General features: G+C 57.2%; 1 protein-coding gene across 1 annotated transcript in view; it reads left to right on the forward strand.

Moving 5' to 3' along the window:
• The window catches only part of GNG7 (G protein subunit gamma 7), a 151139-nt gene that overhangs the window by 63572 nt on the left and 74057 nt on the right, over positions 1–13510 (forward strand). The gene's annotated exons all lie outside the window — the stretch shown is intronic.

The following is a 13510-nucleotide window of genomic DNA, read 5'->3' on the forward strand; positions in this document are numbered from 1 at the left end:
GGTGAAAGTGCAGAGTCTTAACCACTGGACCACCAAGAAAGTCCCTGGCCTGATTGTTTATTTTTTAAATTTATTTTTATTTATTTATTTTTGGCTGTGTTGGGTCTTCGTTTCTGTGTGAGGGCTTTCTCTCGTTGCGGCAAGCGGGGGCCACTCTTCATCGTGGTGCGCGGGCCTCTCACTATCGTGGCCTCTCTTGTTACGGAGCACAGACTCCCAGACGCACAGGCTCAGTAGTTGTGGCTCACGGGCCTAGTTGCTCTGCGGCATGTGAGATCTTCCCAGACCAGGGCTCGAACCCATGTCCCCTGCATTAGCAGGCAGATTCTCAACCACTGCGCCACCAGGGACGCCACCCCCCCCACCCCCCGCCCCGGCCTGATTTTAAACAAGCACTTGCTACAAACTTGCTGTAATGGAGATCAACAGTAGCAGACTTTTTGGTAAAGGGCCAGACCTTAAATATTTTCGTTTGCAGACCAGGCTGTCTCTGCTGAAACTACTCAACCCTTGTATCTTGAAAGCCACCAGAGACAATACCTGAGGGAAGGGGCGTGGCTATGTGCCAGTAAAACTTTATTTACAAAAAATGTGCAGAGGGCCGGATGTGGCCCTCGGACCAGAGCTCACCAACCACTCTTTAGGACAGAGGTTCTCCAGCTTTTTGGTCTTGAAGGCTCCAAAGAGCTTTTTTTAAATTTGGGTTATATTTATCAAAAGTTACCAGATTCAAAATTAAAACTGAGAAAAATCTTAAATATTTATTAATTCATTTTAAAATAACAAGAATAAGCCCTAAATGGCATTTTTAAATGGAAAGTAACTTTTTTTTTTTCCAAAACAAACAAAGAATTAGTGAGAAGATGGCCAGGAAAACCCAGAGGCTTTCACTGCCCAGAGATGACTGAGGACACGTGAGTGGCGACTGAACAGAGTGTAAGGATCCTGGGGCAGGACAAGGACATTGGGGGTAAAACTAGGGAAATCTGAATAAAGTGTCCCCATGTCACTTTCCCAGCTGTGACAAACTCACCCCGGGGAAGGGTAGTTGGGGAAGGGCAGACGGCACTCTCTCTACTGTCTTTGTAACTTTTCTGTAAACCCCAGATTATTTCAAAGTACACGTTTGTTGAAAAAAACAGGACAGAACAAAACAACTGTGTGGTCGAGTTAGCACTCCTTCACAGTCAGAGGAGGGTGAGGATGGTGTCGGGGAAAGCGGCTGGAGAATCCGGGGAGGGGGGGTTGGTGGCTGGAGAGTGAGTGGCAGGTCAGACCGTCAGTCAGAATACCGACCCGGGGCTTCCCTGGTGGCGCAGTGGTTGAGAATCTGCCTGCCAATGCAGGGGACACGGGTTCGAGCCCTGGTCTGGGAAGATCCCACGTGCCGCGGAGCAGCTGGGCCCGTGAGCCACAGTTACTGAGCCTGCGCGTCTGGAGCCTGTGCTCCGCAACAAGAGAGGCCGCGACAGTGAGAGGCCTGCGCACCGCGATGAAGAGTGGCCCCCGCTTGCCACAACTAGAGAAAGCCCTCACACAGAAGCGAAGACCCAACACAGCCATAAATAAATAAATAAACAAATACTTAAAAAATTATATGTGTTAAATGTTTAAAAAAAAAAAAAAAAAAGAATTCCGACCTGGCGCCCAGCACAGGCCAAGGGTGGTCGTAGGTGCCGGCCATGATGGAGAATGAAGCCCTGCCCTCCAAGGACAGCGCTGGCACAGACACCCAAGCAAACAAGAAGGACAAAACAGGACTTCCCCGGCGGTCCAGTCCAATGGTTATGACTCCTCGCTTCCAATGCAGGAGACGCGGGTTCGATCCCTGGTCAGGGAGCTAAGATCCTGCATGCCGCGCGGTGCGGCCAAAGAGAAAAAAAGGGCAAGAGGAAGAAATCAGGAAATGTGCCTGGTGGGGCCGAGCAGAGAGATGAGAGCCCGGGGTCCAGGGAGGTCTCGGAGGAGGTCACGTCTACGTCCACGCCGGCCAGGGGGCTAGGGAGGGCATCCGACGCAGAAGGCAGGCGCCGAGGGGGAGGGAGCTCCAAGGGCTCCCTGCAGGCAGGGGCTTGCAGGGTGGGAGGTGGGAGGTGGTGGGCAGGGCATGGACAGTCGTGAGGCCTGACGGCCAGGCGTCCTGGAGAATGGCCCTGTGTCCCGGCTGGTCTCGTGCTTTTGATCGAACCGATGGGGGCCCAAGGCTCGCAGCCCCCGAGGCAGGGTCAGAGCCGCAGTGGCAAGTCGGGCTCAGCCCCGACGTGGCTTAGCCCAGCCTCCCCAGAAGGGCCCAGTCCCTCGTCTAGGCCAGTGGGTCTCAACCAGGGGCGATTCTGCCCCCAGGGACACTGCGCCATGTCCGGGGCATCTGTGGTTGTCATGATGGGGGACGGGGTGTGGCATCAAGTGGGCGGGAGGCCAGGATGGCTGCCCCACAGAGGACGACCCCGCCCTGATGTCAGCAGTGCCGGGGGTGGGGGGGACCCTGTGTTAAGTATTTGGAAAAAGCATTGAGTCCGATCCCCGCTCACGCTGGGCACTTGGGTTTAGAGCCAGGCTTGCACGCACGTGGACTCCAAATCGCTCTCTGCTTGGAAACTCAAATGCCTGTGACCCTGGGCTTCCCTACTGTCCCGCACCCCCATCCTGAGCGTCCCCCCAGGCTTTGGTGGCCCACATGGCGCTCAGAGGGAGGAGGCCTCAGAAACTCCTTCGTCTTGCAGCTGTGGGGTCAGCGACAGGATCTTCAGGGCCAGGTACGAGATGAAAACCTGAGCCCCTTGCTCAGAAGTTTCCCGGAGATTCCAGACGGTGAGAGCAGAGCATTAAAGCAAGGGTGGGCCCTGGGCCGGCGCTGGCTTGCTCTGAGGTCGAGGCCAGGAGAGGGGGGGCGCTGGGCCCCAGGTCCCTCCCCCTTCCCCTGCCTCATCCCCTGCGGGTGCCCCACCTACGGGCGAGGCCAAGCTGCTGTCCTTGGCGCCCGGCCATGTTTACTTCACCCGCCCCAGTGTGCTGGGCCGGGCTGACCAGGAAGGGGCTGGGAAAGATGGTCCTGCTCACAGGGCGGTCTCCAGGGCCATGGCTGCAGACCCAGGGACAGCACAGGGCCCAGGCCGGAACCCTTGGTCCGTGTCCTCCCAGCCCGTCCCCCCCGACCCCAGCAGCGGGGGCGGTGGCTTCTCTCCCCCCTTCCCCCCCCCCCCACGTGTTGCTGACGTGCAGACGGGACACGCCACCTGAGTGGAGTGGGAAGGAGAGGAGGCCATTCAGAGACACTGAGCTCACCTGGGTTGTACCGTCTGACCATCAGCAGTTTATGCTGGTGTCCAGTGTGAGCAGGGACCAGGCTCAGTTTTCTCCCAAATAATTAACCCAGGGTCTCCCCCCTCGGCGCTGTGGATATTGGGCCGGGTCCTTCTCTGTGGGGGGCCGTCCTGGGCACCGCGGCGTGTGGAGCGGCCTCCCTGGTCCCCACGCACTGGATGCCAGGGGCACCCCCCATCGTGACGACCACAGATGTCCCCAGACTGTTCCCAAGGTGAGAGCCACCCCCAGTCCAGGCCCTCTGAGGGGCAGGCAGGGTGCAGAAGCCGAGGAGTCCCGCCCTCCCGAGGCAGCTGGGTCCCTTTAGCAGCACCTGCCGGGAACAAGCCTGGGGTCACGCAGAGCCGCCGCGGCCGCAGTGCCAGGAACACAGCCCGGCCTCTGCTGGATTTCTTGGCTGTGATGCACAAGGGCTGGGAACTGTGCTTTCCAGGGATTGGGCAACCAGAAATCTCAGCATCTGTGTTCTCCGCTTCAACACACAGCAGCCCAGCAACCTCAAATATGTCCGGCGTCCACACGGGGCCCTGGGCAGAGGGGCTGACCAGCTGCTTCCAAAGTCATTTCTATTATTGGACCAAGACGGGGCAGTGGGGTCTCATCGGGGCTGATCCTGCCCCAGGGGACACTGGGCGATGTCTGGGGACGTCTGTGGTCATCTGGACTGGGGTGCTCCTGGCATCAAGGGGGAGGGGGCCAGGCATGCTGCTCCGTCACCCACAGCACCCGGGACGGGCCCACAGAGGATGACCCGCCCCAGTGCTGTCTCCGGACTCCTAGTCCTGGGAGCTCATGATTCTGGTCTTGGGTCCACGGGATGATGTCAGGACGCTGGTGCAGCCCCCTCTCTGTCATGGGTGGGGGTCATGGGTCTGCAGGAAACGCGCCCTGTCTGAAGCTCCTGCACACCCCGCATGAACAGCGCACTGTCCTCTGTGGGACGCGGGGATCGGGGAGGTGGGACGTCGTCCTGACGCCCTGTCCCCGATACCTCAAAGCCCTTTCAGGGCAGCCCAGGGTCTTGACGGCCTCAGCCTTGCACAGTGATGTCAGCAGACAGCTCCGTGGCCGCTGGCCTGCGGCTTCCAAGAAGCTCACACCCGCTCCCGGGAAGGAGCTGTGGGGACCCGCCTGTTTTCCAGCAAGCTCTGTGTCGGGGAGCTGAGGGAGGTGGACGGGGAGTCAGGGCCCAGCCCAGGCAGCTCCCAGGCAGCTCCTGCAAACTCCCTCCCAACCCAGATGGAGCTGCAGGTCCCACTGCCAGGCTACCGTCTCCAGGCTGAGTCAGGGCTGCGTCACGTGGAGGAAAGAAACGCCAGCTCAGCAGCCGCAGAGGCAGCCTTAGAAGCTTTGTCAGGTCATGTGACCTCCCTGCTCAGAGTGCCCCCTCCCCAATCTCCCAAGGGCTACAGCTCACCTCTCAGTGGCCACAGGGCCTGTCAGCTTTTGACCTCGCCGCCCGCTGCCCCAGAAGGCATCTTCTCGCCCCAGGACATTTGCACGAGCTGCACCCCCACTGCCGCCACCTTTCCTCCAAATATCCACACGGCTGCCCCTCATCTCTTTAGGGTCTGTGCTCCAGTGTCCCCTTCCAGCGAGGGCTCTCCTCTCCAGCCCGTCCTTGAATCCCACCGCCCTCTCCCCACCAACACCCCCGGTCCTTCTGAACTGCCTCACTTTTCTCCATGACGCGTCCGAGTAAAACTGTCTCTATTTCATGTAGTTATTTGTGTGCATGTTTCTCTCCCCCATCTAGAATGTTAGGTTCACCGGGCTTGCCCAGAGGTCAGTGGTCAGCACACTTTTTCCAGAAAGGGCCAGAGAGGGAATATTGTCGGCTTTGCAGGCTGACACTCTCCGTCAAGACGACTCAGGTCTGCCCTTGTAAATTACCGGTCGTGCTGTGTGCCAATAAAACTTTATTTAGGAGAATTTGTGTCAGATGATTACGGAACGGAACGTGTCTTGGGGAACGTCCCACCGAGGATGACCCGGCCTGGATGTCAGCAGTGCCGCCGGGAGACCCTGCCTCTACCCAACACGCGTTGGGTTGTGACCTCTGGAAGTTTCCACGGTGCACAAACGTTGGGTGGCCCACCCCTGAGGCTCACTCTTGCCACAGCCTTCCAAGGGACCACACGTTCTTCTTACGGTCACACTCGTGACCGGCGAGGCAGGCTGGGCTTATCCTGAGGCTCATCCCGTGCTGGTCCAGCGCTCTCATCTTCCTCGCGGGGCGCCGGTCGCCGGGCTCGGCCCGTGAGCACTCCTGCTTCGCTGAGTCCGCTCGGGTCGGCCCGGGAGCTGGTGCCGTGGGTCTTGCAGCAGTAACATCAGCAGCCCCCCACGGGGTTCTCTTTCTGCCCGGCCCTTGCCCCTGCTGGTGCAGGGGGGACAAAGACCCACAGGGGACGCCACATGATCGCCCTGCAGCAGCCGCCTGGAAGGCACGTGGGGTTTGCCGCTGCCCAGCCTGGCGTAACCACATTCTGGGGTGGCCGTCAGGACATGAGGGGACAGCAAGTGCCCATTGCTTGAGGGCCACCCCTCAAGGCACGTTGCAGGGCGCCCTGTGTCCTTGATCCCAGCAGACCCTCGAGTCACTGCAGAAATCACGGCTGCGAATTCCAGAAACGTTCAGAACAGGCAGATCCACAGAGAGAGAGAGGGGGTTCGTGGTTGTCACGGCCTGTGGGAGGAGAAGTGACTACTGATGGGGGCGGGGTTTCATATGGGGGAGATGAGAATGTCCTGGAATTAGATAGAGGTGATGGCTGTACAAATGCCAGTGAGCTGAACAGTGTAACGTGATTAAAATGGTAGCTTTTATGTTATGTGCATTTTCACCCCCGCCCCCCAGGCCCAGATGTGCAGGGGCCCCGCACAGACCTGGTAGGCAGGGAGTGGATGGTGTTCACGAAGCTCCTCACCGCGTGAGCCTGCTCAGGCCACCAGGTAGGGGCTGTCCTCCCGCCCTCCCTCTATCCGTCTCTCCAGCTGATTTGGCCCCCAGACACGGCCCCTCAGGCTGCTGTGGCCTTCTCGGGCTGTGGGACCCGTGGTTCTGGCAGGAACGGGTCAGGCTCCCCGACGTCCCTCGGAGCCCTGGGGCAGGCCCAGGGAGCATGGCTCCGTGGGGACCTTTTGTGTTGTATGTGCCCGTCCTTTGTGCTTGTGCGGTAGGTCACCCCCAGTGTGACAACCACAGAGGTCTCCAGACATGGCAGTGCCCCAGGGGGCAGGACTGCCTGGGTGGAGAACGGGTCTAGGGCAGTGCCCCAGGCTCTGAAGCGAACATCCAGGAGCTGGGCCTGTGCAGAGGGGGCTGACCCAGCCTGGGCGAGGGGAGGGGAGGCCCCCGTGAGAAGCAGCGTTTCAACCAAGGTGGTCCGGGCGGCATGCTCGCCCCCGTCCATCACAGGAGGCCCGTGCCCAGGGCCCACCAAAGTGCTTTCACTTCTGTTAAAATCAGTCGACCGAGAGTGAATGTCTTAATGATATATAATAACAACCTAGCCTGGTTTGTATTCATCTTCACACCTGTGCAGTTAATAAACTATAACTTTCCGGGTTGCTGTTTGGAGGCAGGGGCCTACCAAGGCAAACCTGTCTCAGGCTCGCGCCCCACAGGTACACCCCACAGTGCCTGGGAGGGCCGCCACAGAGAATGACCCCACCCCAGTGTCAGCAGTGCCGAGGGGGGGACCGCTGCATTTATTATTTGGAAAAATACTGAATTTGATCCATAGTACAGCTTAGACTCCAGAATAAATCCCCAGTGGTCAGCCGGTATAAGCCAGGGTGACCCCCAGTGTCTGTGAGTCACCTCCTCTCCCTACCCCTCAGGTGTGTATTTAAATGTGTGTAGCAGCATCCCAGGACCTCAGAGGTCACATGGTCATGGAACGTGGTCTTCTGAGGGTCCGTGGAATCCCTAACCCGGGGGGGGGTCTCACCTGCCCTAAATCAATGCAGGTTTTGCACGTCCTCCCCCTTCATTCTCAGGCTCCTCGAGGGCTGGAACCCCTCCTTGTCCACCGCTGATACCCAACACCTGGGGCCCACCTGCCACACTGCCGGGCGGACGTCGTGCTGCCCGTGCAGCCGTGGCCACCAGGTGGCAGCACAGCCCTCCCGCTGGCTGGCATTTCTGGCTCCCGGTTCCAGCATCCCAGAAACACCGCAGTCTAGACGCCCGCTGGCGGGATTCCTCTCCCCTGAAGTCAGTCTGCGGAGACCTTCACGATCCCGATGCTCGGTCATCATCTCCCACGGTGCATTTCCAGGCTGTCTCGCCAGGGGCCAGATCACTGGGCTGAGCGGCTTCATGATGATCTGGGCAGGGGCAGCCCCGGCACAGCACCAGGGGCCCCCTGCTTCTCGGAAAGCGGGCGGGGAAGGGAACCGGCCCCACAGCAGATTCACTGCAGACCGCCATCAGGGCCAGCGCGACCGGCTGAGCTGCGGGGGGGGCGGTGACAGTTTCTGTGTACGACTATGGCCTTTCTCCCGGCTGGCCCTCAGCCTGCCCTGGGTCTGGCTTTGAGTTTCTTCCCTTTGCTGCCTTTTGGGAACTGAGAGTCTCAAACTAAGTTCTCAGAAGACAGATGTGCGCACCCTAGGCCACACTGAAACCCAGCCAGCCGGGGAGAAGCATACCCCGCCCCTCTCCAAGCCCCTTCTGAAATGGGGCAGCATCTTGCAGAAGTTACAGCTGGTCTTTGTCATCCCTCCTTGGGCTGCCCAAGCTCACCCCCTGTGGCTGAGACCCTTGAAATGTCTTCATCCAACAATATGCGCCTCTGAAGGTTTGGGGGTGGAGACTGAGCAACGCTCCACGCCAGGCAGGGCTGAGGGAAGTGCCCGCTGGTGCCACCTACAGAACAAATAATTTTCTAAGAAAGTGCTGACGTGCTCCCTTGAAGCCTGATAAGGTGGCAGTGTGGTGGAAAGTTTCCCGAGGGAAGCTCTGCTGACATGGGGAGAGGCCAGCGGCCTCCTCGCCTCCTCCCCCAACACACACAAACCAAGATCGTCTTCAGAAGGGCCTCACCAACATGGCGCATCCGCGGCAGGTGCTTTGGGGTGGCACAAACCCGCACCTTGCCGCCTGCCCTGAGCCCTCTTCTCCTTCTTAGGGAAGTTTGTCCTAAGGGCCCTGGGGGATCAAGAGGGAGAAGGGCCTGGCATTCATGGAGAACCTGCCAAGTGCTGGCACTCTCATCCCCCAGCGACGCCACTGATAGGGGCTTTATTCTGTCGACAAGGAAACTGGGACTTAGAAGACAGCGCCAGCTGCCACTCCAGACCAACAGAAAACAAAAAATGAACCCTAGCTTGTACCCCATTCCCTGTAGGTCATTCTGCGTTGTGCTGGCCCCTTCCAGGTTCTGGCAGCCTGGCTGATGGACCCTTTAACAGGCGGGACCCTTCTGGGTGCCAGGTACCAGGACATGCTGGGCAAGCGTCACTCCCACCCTCCAGCTCTTCTGCACAACTGGGATTCTAGAAATGTCCAAAATGCGGCTCAGAGAAGGGAACCTGAGGACCACTAGCAAGTAGTCAGCTGCACTGGGTTACCCACTCGGATCCATTAGGCCCAAATCAAAGGGCTGAGACCAGGGTGCAGAGAGCCAGGCATTGGAGAAAAATCTAAGGGGGCACCAAAAACCTCAGTGATCAAGGTAAAGAATATTGAATGTAAAGTGAAAATTAACTAGTTCAACTTAATCTTAACTTATCTATTTAATCTAATTAGATTTCATTTAAAAGTAAAATGTTTTGATGTGACATTAGTATTTCTATGGAAAATCCAAAAGCAAAGCAAAAATCCTTGATGAACTGAATTTCAAAATTTTTTTTTTTAATTTTATTTATTTATTTATTTATTTATTTATGGCTGTGTTGGGTCTTCATTTCTGTGCAAGGGCTTTCTCTAGTTGCGGCAAGCGGGGGCCACTCTTCATCGGGATGCGCGGGCCTCTTCACTATCGCGGCCTCTCTTGTTGCGGAGCACAGGCTCCAGACGCACAGGCTCAGTAATTGTGGCTCACGGGCCTAGTCGCTCCGCGGCATGTGGGATCTTCCCAGACCAGGGCTCGAACCCGTGTCCCCTGCATTGGCAGGCAGACTCTCAACCACTGCGCCACCAGGGAAGCCCCCTGAATTTCAAAATTTTAAATCAAGACAGGACCAGTCATTCTGATTTTTCCTCTTGACTGGGACTCCAAGATGGATGTCACGGCACCGTTCACAATCCTGTCTTGATTTTAAAATGTCAATATCCGGGTCATGGTGGATTTTGTGCATTCGTTTTGATTTTTTACAACAGTGCATTAAGATATTTATCTTGATCGTTGGGTTTTTGGAGGGTGCCCTTCTGAAGATCCTCACTCCCCGTCATCCCAGGGCATGTAGATGCCTATCGGATAGATGTGCACCTGCCATTGTAAAGAGTTACACTTCCCAGAAGCCAGCTGCAGGCTGCAGAATGGGGAGGCCTGGTCTGCGGCATTTCAGGGATGGCAAAGGTGAAAAGGGAGTCAGGTGACCCAGTGAGTCCACTCCAAGAGAATCAAAGAGATACTCAAGCATACACACCCAAGTGTATGTGGAACCCAAGTGTCCATCAGCAGATGATGGATAAACACAAGGTGGTCCATCCACACACTGGAGCATCGCTCAGCCATGAAAAAGGGTGAAGCACCGACAGTCACTGCAACGCAGATGGACCCTGAGAACACGATGCTCAGTGAGAGAAGCCAGACACAGAAGGACACACAGGGTGTGATTCCATTGATGGGAAACGTCCAGAACAGGCAGATCCGCAGACACGGAGAGTAGGTTCCTGGTTGTCAGGGACAGGGGATGGGATGGGGTGACTGCTGATGGGGACGGGGCTTCCTTTGAGAACGTTTTGGAACCAGATAGAGGTCGAGCCTGCACAACACTGTGACTGCACATGACGCTGGTGGAATGTTCACTTTCAAATGCTTACTTTGATTTTATGAAAACCTCATGTCAATTCTTAAAAAAGTTTGCAGAAGGAAGTGTGGCTTTAGAGCAGGCACGCAGGTCCGGGCTGTGTTCACAGGCCTGCAGGCATCTGACGGAGGCCGTGGTGCTGGCCGAGAGGGTGCCAGCAAACCACAGACCTGGGAGGCCCCCGGGGCCCCGGTGTCCTGCGCTTCTGTCCACCGCACGGGGGAACTTGGGGACCCTCCCTCCGAGCTCTTTGCAGGAGGAGGAAGGGGCCCTGAGCACCTTGGCCCGGGATGTCCGGCGGAAGCGAGGGAAGCTCTGCCAGAGTCCCCGCCTCGTGACTCTGGGCTGAGTCCAAGGCAGCACATGTGTGCCTGCGTCCGGGGCCACGTGAGCCAGCTGCCTGTGTCCCATCGCAAACCTGCGTCCCTCGGGGAGGTCATGTGCTGTACCCTCGGCTCCCACGGTGCTGGCCGTGCTTGCCACCTCTGTCGGAATATCCACGTGCCCCCTCCCGCCCCACCATGTGTGTGTCTGTGTGTGTGTGTGTGTGTGTGTGCACGCACGCGTGCACACACGCACACGCGCACAGAAAAACTCCCAGGTCCCGTTTGTAATCTCTGTTCGCAAGTCTGCCCTTGCGTGGCATCGGGTTTCTGTTTTTCACCGGGCAGATCCTGTGTAGGCAGAACCTTTGCTGAATCAGATCTTACTCTCTCGTTTAGACTTTGCTCCTCCTCTGTCCCTTCCCCGCGCCCCCCTCCTCCCCTCCACCTACTCGCCACCTGCAGACCGTTCTGACTTTTAGGTGTCAAAACTGACGTGTTTTGCGCTGCACAGTGGCCCAGCAGCCAGCAGGCTCTGTCTCACCTTTCTCTCAAATGCCATCTGACCTCAGGAGCCCCTCGAGGGGCTGCCGGTGAGCTCCCGTGACCTTCCCGGCATCTCCTACGCCGTGGCCCGCGTGCGTGCTCTCTGACAGCTGGCCAGGCAGGAACCTGTTTGCTGCCGTTGGCTGCAGCTGCAGGCCAGGCTCTCTCAGGCTGCTCCCTAGAAAGCCTCTCACTTGTTTTTAGTGGTGACCACGGGTTAATCCTGACACCCACCACGCCGTCTCCCACAGCAGGTGGCGGCAGCCCCGCAGCTTAAGTGGGGGTGGACGGAGGATGCCGCCAGGGTGGGTCCCAGTGCCAGGCTGAGCCCCAGATGCAAAGCTGACCCCGGGCGGGTTTTATTTTCCATCTTCATTTTTCTTGTTTTTTCTTATTTATTTATTCATTTTTGGCTGCGTTGGGTCTTCATTGCCATGTGCATGCTTTCTCTAGTTGCGGCAAGCGGGGGCTCCTCTTTGTTGCGATGCGCAGGCTTCTCATTGTGGTGGCTTTTCTTGTTGTGGAGCACGGGCTCTAGGCAGGCAGGCTTCAGTAGTTGTGGCACACGGGCTCTAGAGCGCAGGCTCAGTAGTTGTGGCGCATGGGCTTAGTTGCTCCGTGGCACGTGGGATCTTCCTGGACCAGGGCTCAAACCTGTGTCCCCTGCATTGGCAGGCGGATTCTTAACCACTGCGCCACCAGGGAAGTCCCTTCATTTTTCTTTTTCCTTTATTTTTTTAAAATTTTTTTGGCCGTACCCTGCAGCATGTGGGATCTTAGTTCCCCGACCAGGGTTGGAACCTACGCCCCCTACAGTGGAAGCGCCGAGTTTTAACCACTGGACTGCCAGAGAAGTCCCCTCGCATCTTAATTTTTGAAAAAAAATTCCACCATTTTAATCTTTCTGTAGCGGACAATTCATTGGCATTTAGCACATCCACAGTGTTGTGCAACCAGCACCACTGCCTGGTTCTGGAACTCTCCTGTCGGCCCAAATGGGAGCCTTACCAGCTCCGTGTGGGGTCGTCCTCCAGGAAGACAGCACCGCCTCGCCCGTTGCTTCAGCTGCCTTCTCTCCTGGGCAGGCCGCCTAGTGCTGGGCATGGGGGCATTCCTGTCAGCATGCACGTCGGCCCTGGAGAGAGACTTCGGGATTGGCTGAAGAATGACCCCCCCCAAAGATATCAGGTCCTAAGTCCCAGGAACCTGTGACTCTGTTACCTGAGCAGGCGAAGATTTTGCAGGTGTGATTTAATGAAGGCTTTTGAGATGGGGAGATTATCCTGGTGGGCCCTTGATGCAGTCATAAGAAGGAGACAGAGGGACTTCCCTAGCGGTCCAGTGGTTAGGACTCTGAGCTTCCACTGCAGGGGGTGTGAGTTTAATCCCTGGTCCAGGAACTAAGATCCTGCATGCCACGCGGTGCGGCCAAAAAATTTAAAAAGTTAAAAAAAAAAAGAAAGAGGCAGGAGGAGATTCTGCACAGACACAGAGGAGAGGCCACAGAAAGACAGAGGCAGAGACTGGAAGGCCGCGACCACAAGCTCAGGACACCGCGGCCCCAAGAGCTGCAGGAGGTGGGAAGGACCCTCCCCTGGAGCCTCCTGGGGAGGCGAGGGAGCGCATCCCTGCCGCACCTGGATTACAGCCCAGTGATGCTAATTTCAGACTTCCGGCCTCCAGAACTGCAGAGAATAAATTTCTGCTGCCTTAAGCCACCAAATCCGTGTGGTTTGTTGCAGCAGCCCCAGGAAACTAACACAGACTGCACAAAGGTACCCAACCTTCCCCCAGAATTCAGTTGCTTTCCTGGGCCCTCTGGGCCGACTGTTTCTTTTTTTAAAGAATAATTTTATTTATTTATTTATTTTTGGCTGCATTGGGTCTTCGTTGCTGCGTGCGGGCTTTCTCTAGTTGCGGCGAGCGGGGGCTACTCTTCGTTGTGGTGCGCGGGCTTCTCATTGCAGTGGCTTCTCTTGTTGCGGAGCACAGGCTCTAGGCACCCGGGCTTCAGTAGTTACAACACGTGGGCTCAGTAGTTGTGGCTCGCAGGCCCTAGAGCACAGGTTCAGTAGTTGTGGCGCACGGCCTTAGCTGCTCTGTGGCATGTGGGATCTTCCCGGACCAGGGCTCGAACCCGTGTCCCCTAAATTGACAGGCGGATTCTTAACCAGTGCGCCAGCAGGGAAGCCCCTGGGCTGACTATTTCTAAGGTGGGGGGAAGCCCCAGCTGGATTTTGCCCTTCCCACAACATCTGTCTCTGGGAAAAGCATACCAACAGACCACACTCCATCCCTGAATGTGGGGAGGGGGAGATGCAGACCCTCGAGGC

The sequence above is a fragment of the Balaenoptera physalus genome (genome assembly GCF_965194825.1).
Source record: "Balaenoptera physalus genome assembly, chromosome: 3".
Classification (NCBI taxonomy): domain Eukaryota; kingdom Metazoa; phylum Chordata; class Mammalia; order Artiodactyla; family Balaenopteridae; genus Balaenoptera; species Balaenoptera physalus.